The sequence below is a fragment of the Canis lupus genome, chromosome 4 (genome assembly GCF_003254725.2).
Source record: "Canis lupus dingo isolate Sandy chromosome 4, ASM325472v2, whole genome shotgun sequence".
In the NCBI taxonomy this organism is placed as follows: Eukaryota; Metazoa; Chordata; class Mammalia; order Carnivora; family Canidae; genus Canis; species Canis lupus.
In genome coordinates, this window is record NC_064246.1 from 28,457,209 (window position 1) to 28,471,349 (window position 14,141).

A 14,141-nucleotide genomic window follows, 5' to 3' on the forward strand; every position below is an offset into this window, starting at 1 on the left:
GGAACAGCCGGGAGAGTGCTGGGCGGCCTGGGGCCAGCCTGCTGCTTGCTCGCCTTTGGGACAGAGTCCCTTCCTTCTGTGTGAGGAGATGGCTGCCCCATTCCATCTAGAAGGGCTTTTGAGTCTGATGCTTGCTGATTCCAGGCTGTCACTGAGCATGAGCTTAGAACCTCATAAAAACTGGACTCCACCTGGATGTCCGTCGACAGATAACTGGATCAAGAAGATGTGGTATATATATGTCTACCCCACGTACGTGCGTGCACACACACACGTAGTATGTATACATGGGCACACACGATGGGATATTACTCAGCTATAAAAAAGAATGAAACCTTGCCACTTGCAATGACATGGATGGAACTAGAGGGTCTAATGCTGAGTCAAGTAAGTCGTTCAGAGAAAGACAAATACCATATGATTTCACTCATGTGGGATTTAAGAAACAAAGCAGATGAACATTGGGGAAGGGAAGGAAAAATGAAAAAAGATGAAAATTGAGAGGGAGACAAACCATGAGAGAGTCTTAACTCTGGGAAACAAATTGAGGGTGGCTGGAGGGGAAGAGGGTAAGAGGAGGGGGTAACTGGGGGACGGGCGTTAAGGAGGGCACGTGATGTGACGAGCACTGGTTGTTGTATAAGACTGATGGATCCCTGACCTCTACCTCTGAAACTAATAACATTTTTAAAAATAAAAGAAACCTGGGATCCAACAGTTTCAATGTTAGAGGGAGGGTCTAGAAAGTTCTCTAGAAAACTGAGTGAAGGAGCCAGATCAGCAGGTGGATAAAGATCCTCCCTCACGATACGATGCTGCTCCAGACCCCAGAAGAGCTTCTCCTCCTGGCAGCTCAGTGCCCAGCCTGGTTTGTGTGTGCAGTGGGAGGGAGGCCAAGGAGGGGACGGTGTGTATGTTCCTTCGTTCAGATGCTCTTGTGCGCATCACGTATTTATCAGTGCCTCCTGTCATCAGGCCGCATGGGAGAGTGGAATGACGTCTGTGTTATATGGGGCTTCGCCTCCTGCTCACGCGGGACCTGGACAGACAGCTCCTGGCCCCTTGGATGTGGCTGTGCCCTCTGCCTGCCTTTGTCACTTGTGGGAGGATGAACCAAGGTGGCATTCCTGCCTTGGAGTGGCTGTCACCGCAGGCGATCCCCTTCTCCGTCCTCTGCACGCATGGCAACGGGCCTGGCATCCTGGAAGATGCTGAGGCCGTTCAGAAGCTCCACTGTCCATAAGTCCTGCAGCTCTGCAGTGGGGCAGCCAGATGCCTGGCCAGAAATACCACTGATACAGCGTAGGGACCGGAGCCCCACAGTCTGGGGACACAGGACTGACTGAGGTGTGTGACCAGAAGCCGTTTCATGGGATGGCACAGGGTTGAGTCTGGAGTGGGTCATCATTTGGAGGAGAGGGGAGAAGGGTCATGGGGTGGGGGGCAGGAAGCAGTTGGAGTTACCATAGGGAGCCACAGAATGTGAGGGGGATGAGGGGGAGAGGGAAGCCTGGGTGCTGGGGTGTGGGAAGGCGAGCACGCTGTGCAAGGTGGTGCTTCTGTACAGGCCCTGGGGGAGGGGCACCCGGACCACCCAGTGTGGAGAGTGCACACCTGGAGGTGCTCTCCCAGGCCCCACACTCGCAGGACGGCAGTCTTGGGGAGTGTTTCCTCCTCATCCCTTTTCAAAGATTTTATCTATTCATGAGAGAGACAGAAAGAGAGGCAGAGACACAGGCAGAGTTCTGGAGAAGCAGGCTCCTTGCAAGGGAGCTGATGCAGAACTCGATCCCGGGACCCTGGGATCACGCCCTGAGCCAGAGGCAGGTGCTCAGCCATGGAGCCACACGGGTGCCCGTTTCCTTCCGCTTTATTCTCTAGTACTAGACACTGGACTCAACTAGTCCCAGTTTCTGTCCTCTGTTCTCTTCCTTAGCTCAGAAGTCGATGGACCGCTGCCATTCACTTGGTCTTGGAATAATTTGCCCTTTCTTCTTGCAAAAGAGTAACCACCCCACCCCTGCCCCCCTGCTGCCTCCTCTTCGGCCTGCAGTTCTCCACAGCACTCTGTATGTCCCACAAGCCCCACACGGACTAGTTTGGCTGCAGCTCCCGACGCAAGAGTCTTGGCTCTGTGAGGGCAGGGACCTGGGCTGATTGGCTTGCTACTCTACCCCCAGCCCTCAAGGGGGCTGCTCTAACCAGGAGGCTTTGGGTGCGTGGTTGAGGGAATCCTTGAGTGGACAGCAACTGCGTTGATGGTTCTTTGATCACCTGTCATAGGGCACTTCGTGTGGCAAGATCCTGAGTAATTCCCCCAAACCGTTGCAGTGCTCACTGGTGAGTGGTAGACATTACAGGATGCTGCTCCGGGCTCCCAAGGAGATGATAGTCATGCAAAGGGCTACTGGCGGGCGATGCCTCTCACCTCTCTAGGTAGTCATGGCTCATCTGGGGTACCAATGGTCACGGTGACAGCGGGGGTGAGCTGGATGGCGGTGGGAACACCACAAAGACAGAATGGGGTTTTGACTTACTGACAGCCTGGATTTGAATGAGGTCCTACAAAACGGCATCGAGAAGGGACGTATCCTCTTCCCCACGGTGTTGGTCGGTGTCATGATGTTGACCGTATTTCCTTGTCTTCAGCAGGCAGCCAGACTGGACTCCATCTTCTGTGTTACTCAGGTCCCCGTAGGCTGCGGGTATTCAGAGGAGGGAGGGTCCCCATACAAAGTGGAGCAGAACATCAATGGATACAAACCGCTGTTAGCCTGATTCCTACCCCCAGCACGTCTGTGGGCATGCTGGGTGGACTGCCTTGCCCTCCCTTCCCCCAAAAGGCCAAGTCCGCCCTGTGCCAGCCCTGGAGGTGGGCTCCGGGTGGGGAGGCACACATGGCAGGACAGCTGCTACAGCCAGGACCAGGCACAGATGAGACGGAGAAGCAGAACAGGGGAGCGGGAGGAGGTGGGGTTTGGGTGGGGATAGCACACGGTGTGGGGTCATCAGGGGCGAGGTGACTCCTGAACAAAATTCCAAGATTTAGAACAGGATTGTAAAGATTCCTGAGTCTATGAGCTCATTTGCAGGGTTGGGAGGGAGAATTCTAGGCAGAGAGACCAGCAAGTGTGTGTGTGTGTGTGTGTGTGTGTGTGTGTTGGGGGGGTGGCTACAGGTGGCTTCCTGGAAGGTGCTGAGAGGGAGAAGGGAAGGAGGTGGCAGGAGAAGGCTCTGTGTGGGAGGGGAGGCCCAGCCTCCCTTGTCAAGGCCTTGGCTCCCCCAGCCATGGTGACCAGTTGCTGATGGCTTTGGGTAAGGGAGTGACTTGGCCAGATCCCTTTCAGGAAGAGCAGCCCTGGTAGCAGGGTAAAGGATAAAGGAGGGGGTGAGGCCAGAGGCGGGGCTTGGGAGGCTGCTGAATGAACAGAGAGGGAGTGGTAGGAGCCCGATCCAGCCTGTGGCTGAGGACAAGGACAAGGACGGGGACAGGTGGACTGGCCAGGGCCTGGTGACTGACAGATGCTTGGGCAAGGAGGAGGCCTAGTGCAAGAAGCCAGTCTGGGCCACCCTCCCCCAAACCGCCCCAGGATGTGGAGCCTGCAGGCTCTGGGAGGAGGCCAGTGGTGTCACTCCCTGGGATCGGGCCCCCTGGAGCTAGACCACATCTGGGGGCTGGGGACGGGGCTGTTTCGCATCCCTGGGTGCTTGGGAGGTAAAATTGTATCTTGTACATCCCGTGTCGCGCTCCAGCTTGAGCCAGACTCACTTGGGAAGGGCTGCTTCCTGGGATTCTTGCTCCCCTCCTTTCTCTTCTTCTTCTCTTCCCTTCCTCCCCGGGATGTTTCTCCAATGTCCTCCCTTCCCGTCATCTCAGGATGAGCAGCTGGGGAAGGGGAGCTGTGGAGTATGCCCAATCAGGGAAAGGTCACCACACCGAGATTTTAACCAAGGCCTCTCCCATCTCCCCATGCCTCCCACATGGTGAGAAGCCAGACTCCATAGCTTAGCTAGAAGCAAGTTCACTTCGCACCAGCAGCGGGGCAGCCTGTGGACCACAGATTTCCTGCTGGACGTTCCAGAGCACGTACCGAATCTCTTCCTGATGGGGGTGATCTGTCTGCCCCTAAATGTTTTCTCCAAGTAGGCAAGACCTGTGTTGCCTAAGTCTGTGTTGGCAGCAAAGTGCAGGTAACATGCACCCTGGTCTCGGGGGCCGATAGTCAGCTGTTGATCAGCTGCATCTTATCCACCTGCGTCACCTGCACCATGACCTCTTCTGGGAGCCCTGGGCTAGGGCTGTGCCCTCACCTTGGCTGTGGAGGAAGGAACCCTGGCCCAGGTGAGCTTTCTCTGAGCAACGCCCTGGGCTCAGTGCCGGGGACCCAGCCATGGGTTTGGCACTTAGGTCACTAGAGCTCGGAGGTGGGCGCCGTTGACCTTGACTCTGTATATCTGTGAGCAGAGTGGAGAAGGTCAGAAAAGGCTCCTTGCTGTCTCTGCTTACTTCTAGGTTGCTTCCACAGCTCTGTTCTGGCTTCTCTTTCATTGCTGATGTCACTAATGCCGTATATTTATTAATAAATTCCCTCTGTCAGAGATACCGAGGGTGCTTTTGTTTTTCTGACCAGATGCTGACTGATACAGATGTTTGATGAGGGTGGAACATCTAGAAAGCAAGGGGGCATGGTAGGCAGACTAGTATCTCCCCAGAGACGCCCATGTCCCACTCTCTGGAGCCTGTGTGTTGCCTCATGTGGCACAAGGCACCGGATTGTCCTTGGTTATCCACGAAATTATCTTGGATTATCTGAGGAGGGGGGGCCTGGAAGCGCAGGGCCTCTGTGAGAGGGAGGCAGGGAGGGAGAGTCAGGGAGGGAGGTGTGATGTGGGAAATAGTGGTTGGATTGCTGGCTTCGGGACCAGAGAAGGGCCACAGATGGAGGAATGCAGGCTGCCTCCAGATGCCGAGGAAGACAAGGGAACACATCCTCCCTAGAGCCTCAGAAGGAACTCAGCCCACCGACGCCTTGGTGTTAGCCCAGTGAAAACCATGTCAGACTTTTGACCTCTGCAACTGCAAGATAGTGGATTTATGTTGTGTTAAGCCAGTAAGTTTGTGGTACTTTATTATAACAGCAGTAGGAAACTGATATAGGGGCGAGAATTTAAGATGCTGTAAATCACACAATGGAGTTTGGATCTTATTCTACGGGACACAAGGCTTATCACTGCTCAGGAGTCCGGGTGTGCTAAGCGTATGAACTCTGGAGTCAGGCCGCCTGGTTTGAGTACCAGGCTTGTGGATGATCAGCTTTGTTAAGCCAGTGGTTTTAACTTCTCAAAGCTGCAGTATTTCCATCTCCAGGATGGGGGAATAGTGGTTCTTATGTCATTAGGATAGTGTAAGGATTAAATGAGATGATGCATGCCGGGTGTTTGGCACAGTGTAGGCCAGGAAAGCAATTGTTACCGTGACTTGTTTTGCAACCTTGGGCTAGACAGTGTCTCACCAGGAGCCTTGATCTCTGCATCTACCAGGAGGAGGTAATAGGAGGCCCCTCAGCCTCCATACCCCACAGGAATAAGTGGATTTTGTGATAGGATGAATTGGAGAAGGAGCACCCCTGCTGGCCTTGCACAGTATTCTCAGCCCACCCATGGAAGGAGCAGGTGCCTGTTTGCCCTCCCTACCCAGCCCCTCCTGTGTCGACACTGCAGGCAAGCCTGGATCCCTGTGCCCCTTAAGGGCTGTCCTGGTTTCTGCTCTCCTGTACTGTGCTTCAGGCATAAGCTATTTTAGTTACAAATTTCTTGAAATGCTACACCTTCCTTGCCCACCCGGACTGACCTCCCCAGGTCCAGCTGCCAGGTATTGATTTTTCCTTTAAATATTACTGCAGCCCAGGAGCATGTATGGATTAATTGATGAGGCTAGGCTTGTACCTGCACACTTCATTAACAGCTGCTACTAATTAGTGGAGTAGTCATTAAGAGACCTATGGGGTTTTGAGGATAATAGTTTTATTTTTTTTTCCCATGACTTTTAGGAATACAATAAATAAATGGGGAAGTAAAACACCATGGTCCTGGGGTCGGATGTCAGTCACAGGGTGGTCTTTGCTCAAGGTTTCCCCCCCAAGAACACAACAGAAGCTACAAAATTACTAGAGTGGGACTAGAGTCAGCAGCGCTTTAGAGTCATCTGGTCTACCACGTATGTCTGCTGTGGCTGGGAGAGGGACAGGGCCACACTCTCAAAGTCACATAGGGATGGGGAGGCTGGAGCTGGGATGAGCACCCAGCTTGATCAAGATTAAAGTGTGTGAATTTGGACGATTTATCGACCCTTTTAGAACTTGATCCCGGTGGATCGCATGTGTGTTGGACCATGTGTGTAGAGGGCTGAGCAAAGATTGAGTAGAGTGAGTCCTCGACGGATGGTACCCATTGTACCCTGTGCTCCTTAGGAAGGTGTATCTGACTCAGTCCCTGTGCTTTTCTCAAGCTGACTTGACTTGCTCACTGAGGCCACACTGAGATGTTTTACAGCAAAGGAACAGAGAGCCTTGACTTCCTATTTCCATCTTGTTTTAGAGATAATGATAGTAATAATTCGAATCACTAACCTTTTCTGTAAGCTCACTGCATGTCAGAGGGTACTGTTCTGAGTGCTTTACGTGGATTAATTCATGTTATTCTCTTGATGACCCTCTGAGGTAGGTGTTTTTGTTGATTCCTATTTCATAGAAGTGGAAATGAATGTACTGAACTTGCTGGTGGTACCCAAAAAGGAGGGGTTGCTGAACCCAGTGTTGTAGAACTGGTTCAGCCTCTTAGAGAGGTCGATTTCCTGGCTAAGGGAAACCCCTGCCCCCCTGGTGCACCCAACCTGGGTAGCAGCTGTGTTTGTATCCTCCAGACCTCAGCTGATTAATCTGAGGTGGGCACTTGAAGCAGAGGCTGCCCCACATTATATGTTTTGGGTGACCTGGCTCAAAAGCATGAACTGGGCTAGTCTGACTCCTCTCTGACTCCTCCCTGAAAGAAGATGAGCCTGGGAGTGGGAAGAGCTGATGAGGTTGACTAGGGCTGGAAACCCGTGATGGTCATCAGCTGTGAGTGACCACAGGGAACTGGCCAACTGAGAAGGAGGATGGAAAGGTGTATGGATGCCACGAGGGAGACTGCTAGTTATGGAGGGGTGCCTTAGTCTCTGACGACCTGACTGGCCTGGTTCCCATGGAGCCTGGCTGCTGCTGGGCTTCTGTTTCAGGATTCTGACGATGACCTGCTTTGGACCGAACTCTCCTTATACGGACTCTCCTTGAGTTAGTGCCTCTCTCCAAACTGGCCAGGAGCAAGAGGAAGCAGCCAGGCCCTGGAAGATCCCCAGTGTCAGCAGTTATAGAGAGGGTTATGTCGTCACACAAGGAGCTGGCTGCTGGCTTCCTCCAGCGCTAGAAGCCGTTTGGGATGAGGACGCCAGTGGCAAGTGTTAGACAGGGGGCAGTACCTAGGCCCTCACCTGGGGGCAATCAGTCACTCAGCAGAAGGATGCTCCTATCCCTGCTGCTGGAGCTCATAGGAGCTGGGCAGGAGGTGGCTCTGAACTGGACAGTGACACTTTATTAATAATTGCAAAGTGGCAGCTGCAGATATTAAATGAGACCAGGAAAATTGTCAAAGAGAATGAAGATACTATTACTTGGCAAGTTTGTTTTCTTCCATCCCTCCTTCTTCTCCCTCAACTACCAGCTTGTGGGGTTGGGGCTTGCAGAGCAGAGCTGATAGCAGTTATTGAGAAAAATAGAATCATTCCGTGTTTGTACATCCTAGAGCTTATACTGTCAATCAGAACAGTTGCATATATTTTTGACATCAACTGCCAGTTATTCTTTCTGTCTCAGAAAAATCAGAACTGAAGATGGGAAAACTCACCTGAGGGTGTTAGATGTGGAATCAGAGCCACCTGAGTTTGAGTCCTGGCTCTGTCAGCTTCTGTGTGACCTCCACCAGCCTTGTGGCCGCTCTGGGCCTCAGCACCTACCCTCCCACCCCCAACTGTTAGATGGAGGAGAAGACCGCCTAGGTTGCCAGAAGCCCATTTGAAATGCAAAGGATGAATTTGTTCAAATGCAAAGGGTGATTTTTGCTTCTTTCTCTGGGCCTCCTTTTCTTTCCTCTTGTAAAATAGACAGGTTGGACCCGTGGCTCCTTCAAGTCCCGACATTCAGGAATTGTATCACCACAGGTGGAGTCTATGACTAAGTAGAAGGAGAAAGCTGGCCTTCAGAGGTGCTTCCTCATGGCAGGAGGTTTTGAAGATGCAGGAAGTAGGGGTTTGATTAGGAACTTATTGCTCTCTGACCGGCCCCATCCTTTCTGGCACAGCCCAAACCCCTTCTTCCAGGAGGCCCTCTTGGATTCCTTCAGGCATAGGCCATCTCACCCTTTCTGAAGGGTGTTTAACCTTGGTCTCCATCCCAGCCTTTTTCTGTACTTGGTGGTCTGCCTGGGATGTTTGATGGTGGTAACCTCCCTAACAGCACGTACAGACCCTAGCCTTAGTCCCTAACCCCATCTCTGAGTCTATGAATGGATCTAGTGCATCGATATGGGCTGGGGATGCTCTGTTGTGGGGCCAGCCTACCAGGATCCACTGGTTTCACATTCCTATCAGGCAGAGGGTATCAGAAGCACCCAGACTCCCCAGCCAGGAGCCCCTGTTGATAGCCACATCCTCTTGCACCCTGGGGCCAGCGAGCCCAAGACCATATGGACATTCTGTTGGCCTCATGACCCATACTGGCTTCATGGAAGCAGGTGATGCACCATCTCAAGTGGAGGTCCATCTCTACTCCCATTACAATACTGGTGCCCATCATGGGAGCCTGGCCAGCTAGCAAAATGTATGGCACCAAGTTAAAGATGTTGGTCCTTGTTGGTCTCACCAAACATCTAAATTTCTAGTAAGCATGTGGCATGTGTTATGTGACACCATTTGAGGCATCCATTAATTTATTGATCTTCCTGTTCATTTAGCAATGTGCCCCCCAGGTGCTGGGAGTACAGGGGTGAACAAGGTGAAAATAGTTCCTGGTTTTGTGGAGCTTGCAACCCTGGGTGGGGGGAAATCTATACAACAAAGCAAACAATTGCAAAAGTATTGGATGAACATGCAGTCTGGGGACACCTGGGTGGCTCAGTGGTTGTGATCTCCCTTTGGCTCAGGGCGTGATCTCGGGGTCCTGGGATCGAGTCCCACATAGGGCTCCCCCGCAGGGAGCCTGCTTCTCCCTCTGCCTGTGTTTCTCATGGATAAATAAATAAAATCTTAAAAAAAATTTAAAAAAGAACATGCAGCCTGGTCTGTGGAGTTGAAGGTGGCCAGACAACAGTGTGTTGGTACAGGGCAGAGCACCTGGAATGTTCTGAGCAAAGGGTCAGCAAGTGTGAAAGAAGACAGGTGAGAGAAGCAGTGGTAGGTCTGGGGAGGGGAATCCCTTCATCTGGACAGCAAAGCTTGGATGAGGGGAAGACAACATGGTGCTATGGAGACGGGCAGAAGATTCTAGGGGCCTTTGATAAGCATAATGACTTGGTTTGGACTTTAGCCTGAGCACACAGGAAGCCCTTGAAGATTTTTGGACAGGCTTTCATTTCAGGAGGATTTCTCTAGCTGCTGTGTGGCTAGGAGGAGCATGGGGGTGGGGACTGTGGTAGTCACGCAGGTAAGACATGCACAGAGCTAGGGCAGGTGGAATGGAGTGCTGTGGGTGGGAGATGGGATCAGGACCTATAAGGAGGAAGAGCTACCAGGACTTGGCTGCGGGGGAGAGGGAGAGGTAGCATCGAGGCAATTCTTAGGTCTCTGTTTTGAGCAACTGGACAGATGGTGGCTTCTTTGATTGAGATTGGGAAGAAGATGATGGATGTGTTATGGGGTGCCTTGAAGATACCCAAGTGGTTCTGGAGTTTAGGAGAGATTTCTGGGGTATCACTAAAAATGAGAGGAGCCTGGCCTGGAGATGGAGACTGACTTCCCTGGAAATGTCGGGAGGGAGAGCTTTGTAAAGGCCTGGGAAGGGCATGAGAAACCCTTCCCGATGCTCCATGGCCTCCATTCACAGGTGAAACCCATCCTTACTTACCAGTCATAATCCCATAACCCCCCCTCTCCGTCAACCTGAGGAAGGGTGGAGATGGATCATAGAGCAGTAGAACATGCAGGTCGGTGAGGGCAGTCCTGGTACCCTTTCCCCTCCCAGCTTCAGAGCCTTGGGGCCTCTGCACTTTCTTTGCCCCACTTTGGGCCCCCTGGACATGTTGCCTCCTCCGAGAGGCTTTCCCTGACCACTCGGTCCCAGACCGTGCCAGCCAGCAGTGCCAGCCGGAGCATGCGGTTCCATGTCTTTCAGCGCTCCCTTCCCTGGCACACTCTGAAGTCCTTTCTCCAACCATTTGTGTCCCTTCTTCCTGTTTTCTCCTGGCCAGAGTGCAAGACCCCTGTGGGCAGGACCTTGTCCATGCACGGTGGACAGCGGCTCCTCCAGCCTTCTCGTTGGCTGGAGGTCTCCTTGGCCTCCGCTTCGGCCTCTCCCAGCACGATCCCCAATCCCCAGAGCAAGAGCTGGGGACGCTGGCGTTGAAGTCACCCTGCAATCACCCACTGCTCTCCCTCAGCCATTTCTATCTGAGCTCCGTCCACCAGCAGGGTGTGTGTGGCTCACTTCTTCCTCCTTCTGCTCTTGCAGGTACCATCCACCTGCCTCTGTCTAAGCAGACATCTTCTCCTGCGGCTATTTTACCTGGGACTCTTCAAGCCATCTGGAAAAACTCCAATGGTGGGGTGACACTTTCCAGAGGCCTGGCATCTAGCCCCCACTCACCTGCCCAGTTATCTCTGCCACTTTGCCCTTCACTCCCTCTGGACCGGATGCACAGAGCTCCCAGCATCTCCAGGCAGCCCCTCCCTCTCTCTCACTTTGGAGCTCATCACTCCACCTGGCACACGTGGCAGGGGCTCTATACACCCTCCCCGAGTTGATGGATGACCCGTCCAGCAGCATGGAGGAAGCGGGACTATGCCCCAGAACAGATCTGCCCCCTACTTCTCTGCCCTTAGGGGGAGCCTGCCAGATGGCCTCTCACCCTCATAGCGTTTCTTTCTTAAGCCTCAGACCCTTCCCCGCCTCCTAGTATTGGATGCCTGAGCCTCAACCGGGTGCCTCCAACGGCCTCCGGAGCCCCAGCTACCTTAGGCAGCCTTAATTAATTGTAAAATTGATGAAGCGGCCCCCTTTGTTAGGCTGGGCTGGTGTTTATTTGTATTTTCATATTATTATCCTTTTATACTTCTCTGGGCGCCTTCCGCTCTCTACTGACACCTTTTATTGGGGAAATGTTAATTTAAAAATCATCTATAATGCAGGTGTCACAAATCAAAGCTGTTCGGTAATGAGTTGCTCTTATGTCGTATAAAAACAATTAATTAAAACCCTTTCTGAGAGAGCCGTGCCGGCAGATTTATGTTTCCCAGTGTCTCCCCTCGACCTTCCTTTTTAAGGACCCTCGTGCACTCATCTGCCTTCTGTGGGAGGATGGTTTCCTCCTACCTCTGCCCAGGAAATAGAGTCCTAGCCCGGTGGAGTGGGGACGGTGCCAGGAAGGCATCTGGGCTTGCCTCTGTGGCGTAGAGCGCCGAGAGGGACTTTGCTCTGGTCACATAGCAATCGAGTGGCAGTGCCAGGCTCAGAACAGCCTCTGCTGCCCAGGTCCTGTCCTTGTCATGACTGCTGGTGCCTCTCCTGCCGTCCTCCCGACGATGTGCAAGCACATGCCCTGCTGTTATGCCGACGCTGGGCTAGGAAATAGCACTCGTTTCCCCACTGACAGGCACGCTCATGTCACAGACGCTTTTCCCTCCTTGCTAACCGGCTCAGCACTTACTTAGGGAGTGTAACCTAAGGCATCTAAACTCTGGTTTGGCCTCTGCTCTTGATTCATGGTGTGTAACCCAGCGTGAGCCGCCTCTCTGGTTGGGCCCCACCCCGCTTCTCTGCAACATGGGTACATTGATTTAGATGGGGAGCTGCAAATTGAAAGCCCTCCTGGTACCATTAACACATTGGGCAGGTCTGGTGGGAACAGTGGAGACTGGCCAGGAGCATGTCCCTTCTGAAGGGGACAGCCTCTGTCACCTCTGGATGTTCACGGTCACCTGGGAGAGCAGGCCCCATGTTGCCCTTTCCAGGACAAGCTGGACGCCCAGCTCAAGGGTTTGTAATGTTGGCAAGGGGGTTGGCCCTTGGGTTAATTTGCTCTCAGAGCCCCTTCTTGCCCTGCCGCTGTTTTGCTCTGTGTCTTAGGGGGGGCTCTCCCCTTAAGGGTCCTGGCTTGGGTGCCTTGAGTTGTCAGAGGTGCGGGTTCTGGATGTTGACAGGAAGGTGAGTGGCTGGGAGGCAGGGCTAAGCCTGGTGTTTCCCTTATCTCCCTGCCTTGGGTATCATCTCTGGCGAGGCCCGTGTCTCTGGCACCAGTCGGAGTTCCAGGCCGGCCGGGTCACTGAGGCCTCTGGGCTCTGGTGATACCTCCTGCCTTTGTCCCCAGGGGGCTTGTTGCTGTTGCTAATCTCTGAGTAGCCTTGCTGATATGTCATGTCCTGTGTTTCTATTAAATTGCCTCTGCTTTAAATACCTGGAGGGTTTTATAGGTTCTTGGTTGGACTCTGACTGATACAGTTAATATTATGATTATGATTATTATTATTACTTAACACAGTGACGGCTTGTCTGTGGGCTGGGTGGAGTGTGGAGAGCACCGGTGTGTGACTGGTTTGGGTAAGCTGAATTTCAGGGTTGTGACTTGGTTCAGAATGGACCTGGGAAATCTGATACTATCAGCCCTTGTATTTTAGGAACCTTTACTCTTCAGAGCAAACATGTTCTCCAGGGCATCTGGATTCTGGTCCATCTGCCTCCACTAAAAGCTGGCCTCTTGCTCTTCACACTGGGGCCTCTTCTGGCCCTGCCCGGCCCAGCCCCTGGTCGGTACGCCCTCCTGGCAACAAGCTGGCATTGCTGCCCGACGGCCTGAGAGAAGGCCTGGGTGGGCTCCAAGCAGGCACGTGACTTTGCCTGCACCCTTACACCTGCCTTCAACACCCAGGCCCACGGTGCGAGAGTGCAGGTCAGGACCAGAGCCCGGGGCTCCTTCCCTGGGCGGCCACCCGTACGTCCCGCTTGGTGCCAGATGCTGGAGATGTCGCCACTGGGAAGACCCAGACTCACCACTGGGGAGCTGGGCACTGGTCCAGCGGGCATGGAGCGTCCTGCGGGTCAAGGGGGAGTGAACTGAGCAGAGGAGCCCCGGGAGGGAGAGCTATGGGGCTCCGCAGCTTAGCTCCTGACTTCTGGGTTGTCCCACCTCAGTATGGAAGATGCTCCCTTTCCGCCTGACATCGTGTGATTTGGGGACAGTCCGACTCGGAATGAAAGAGGCCAGCCCTGTGGCTGGCTGCCCCCTGCCCCTGGTGGTGGCGCCCGTCCCGCCAGCCCTCCTGCCCTCGCAGCTTCGGGACGGCTCCCTCCTGGTGATCTCATCCTCCCCTCTGAGTGGGGCTGTGAAGTGTCTCATCCAGGCTTTTATCTGGCACATCCACAATTATAATGTCAAGATTGAATAATCTGCCTTTATCTCCCGGGTGACAGCCATGTAGAAACTTCAAAAGAAACAGTTTTGCTGGCATCTAACGGCTTTTGTTAATTACTATATCCCAAAGAAAATGAAATAAAGGAGGAAGAAAAATGATATTTCTCTGTGACAACTTTGTAAAAATATCAGTGATGAAGAGGCACAGTTTAAGGGCTTTAACTATTCATGCAGCTGAGATTCAGGCCTCTACCCACCCGTGCGGGGCCCGGGGAGTGTCTGAGGCTGCCTGTGCACACACACACTCACTCTTGCACTCCCGCCCCCCATCCTTGCTCTCACACACGCGCTGTACACACACGCGTGGATCCTCTCTCACACGCTGAGGCCTTCCCATGCCGTGCACGCCACTGCACGGACTCCTTCACACGATCCCCCACGTGCACACCCCCCCACACGCAGCGCATGCCTTCGCACGTCGTACCGCA

At 53.3% G+C, this 14,141-nt stretch overlaps 2 long non-coding RNA genes across 2 annotated transcripts in view; both read left to right on the forward strand.

The window, feature by feature from the left end:
* LOC112651263 (uncharacterized) overlaps positions 1-14,141 on the forward strand; it is a 261,862-nt gene that overhangs the window by 8,879 nt on the left and 238,842 nt on the right. The gene's annotated exons all lie outside the window — the stretch shown is intronic.
* Positions 1,002-13,814, forward strand: LOC118354486 (uncharacterized). The gene is made up of 2 exons (XR_004815065.2): positions 1,002-1,347; positions 10,758-13,814. It is a non-coding gene; the product is annotated as an uncharacterized LOC118354486 (long non-coding RNA).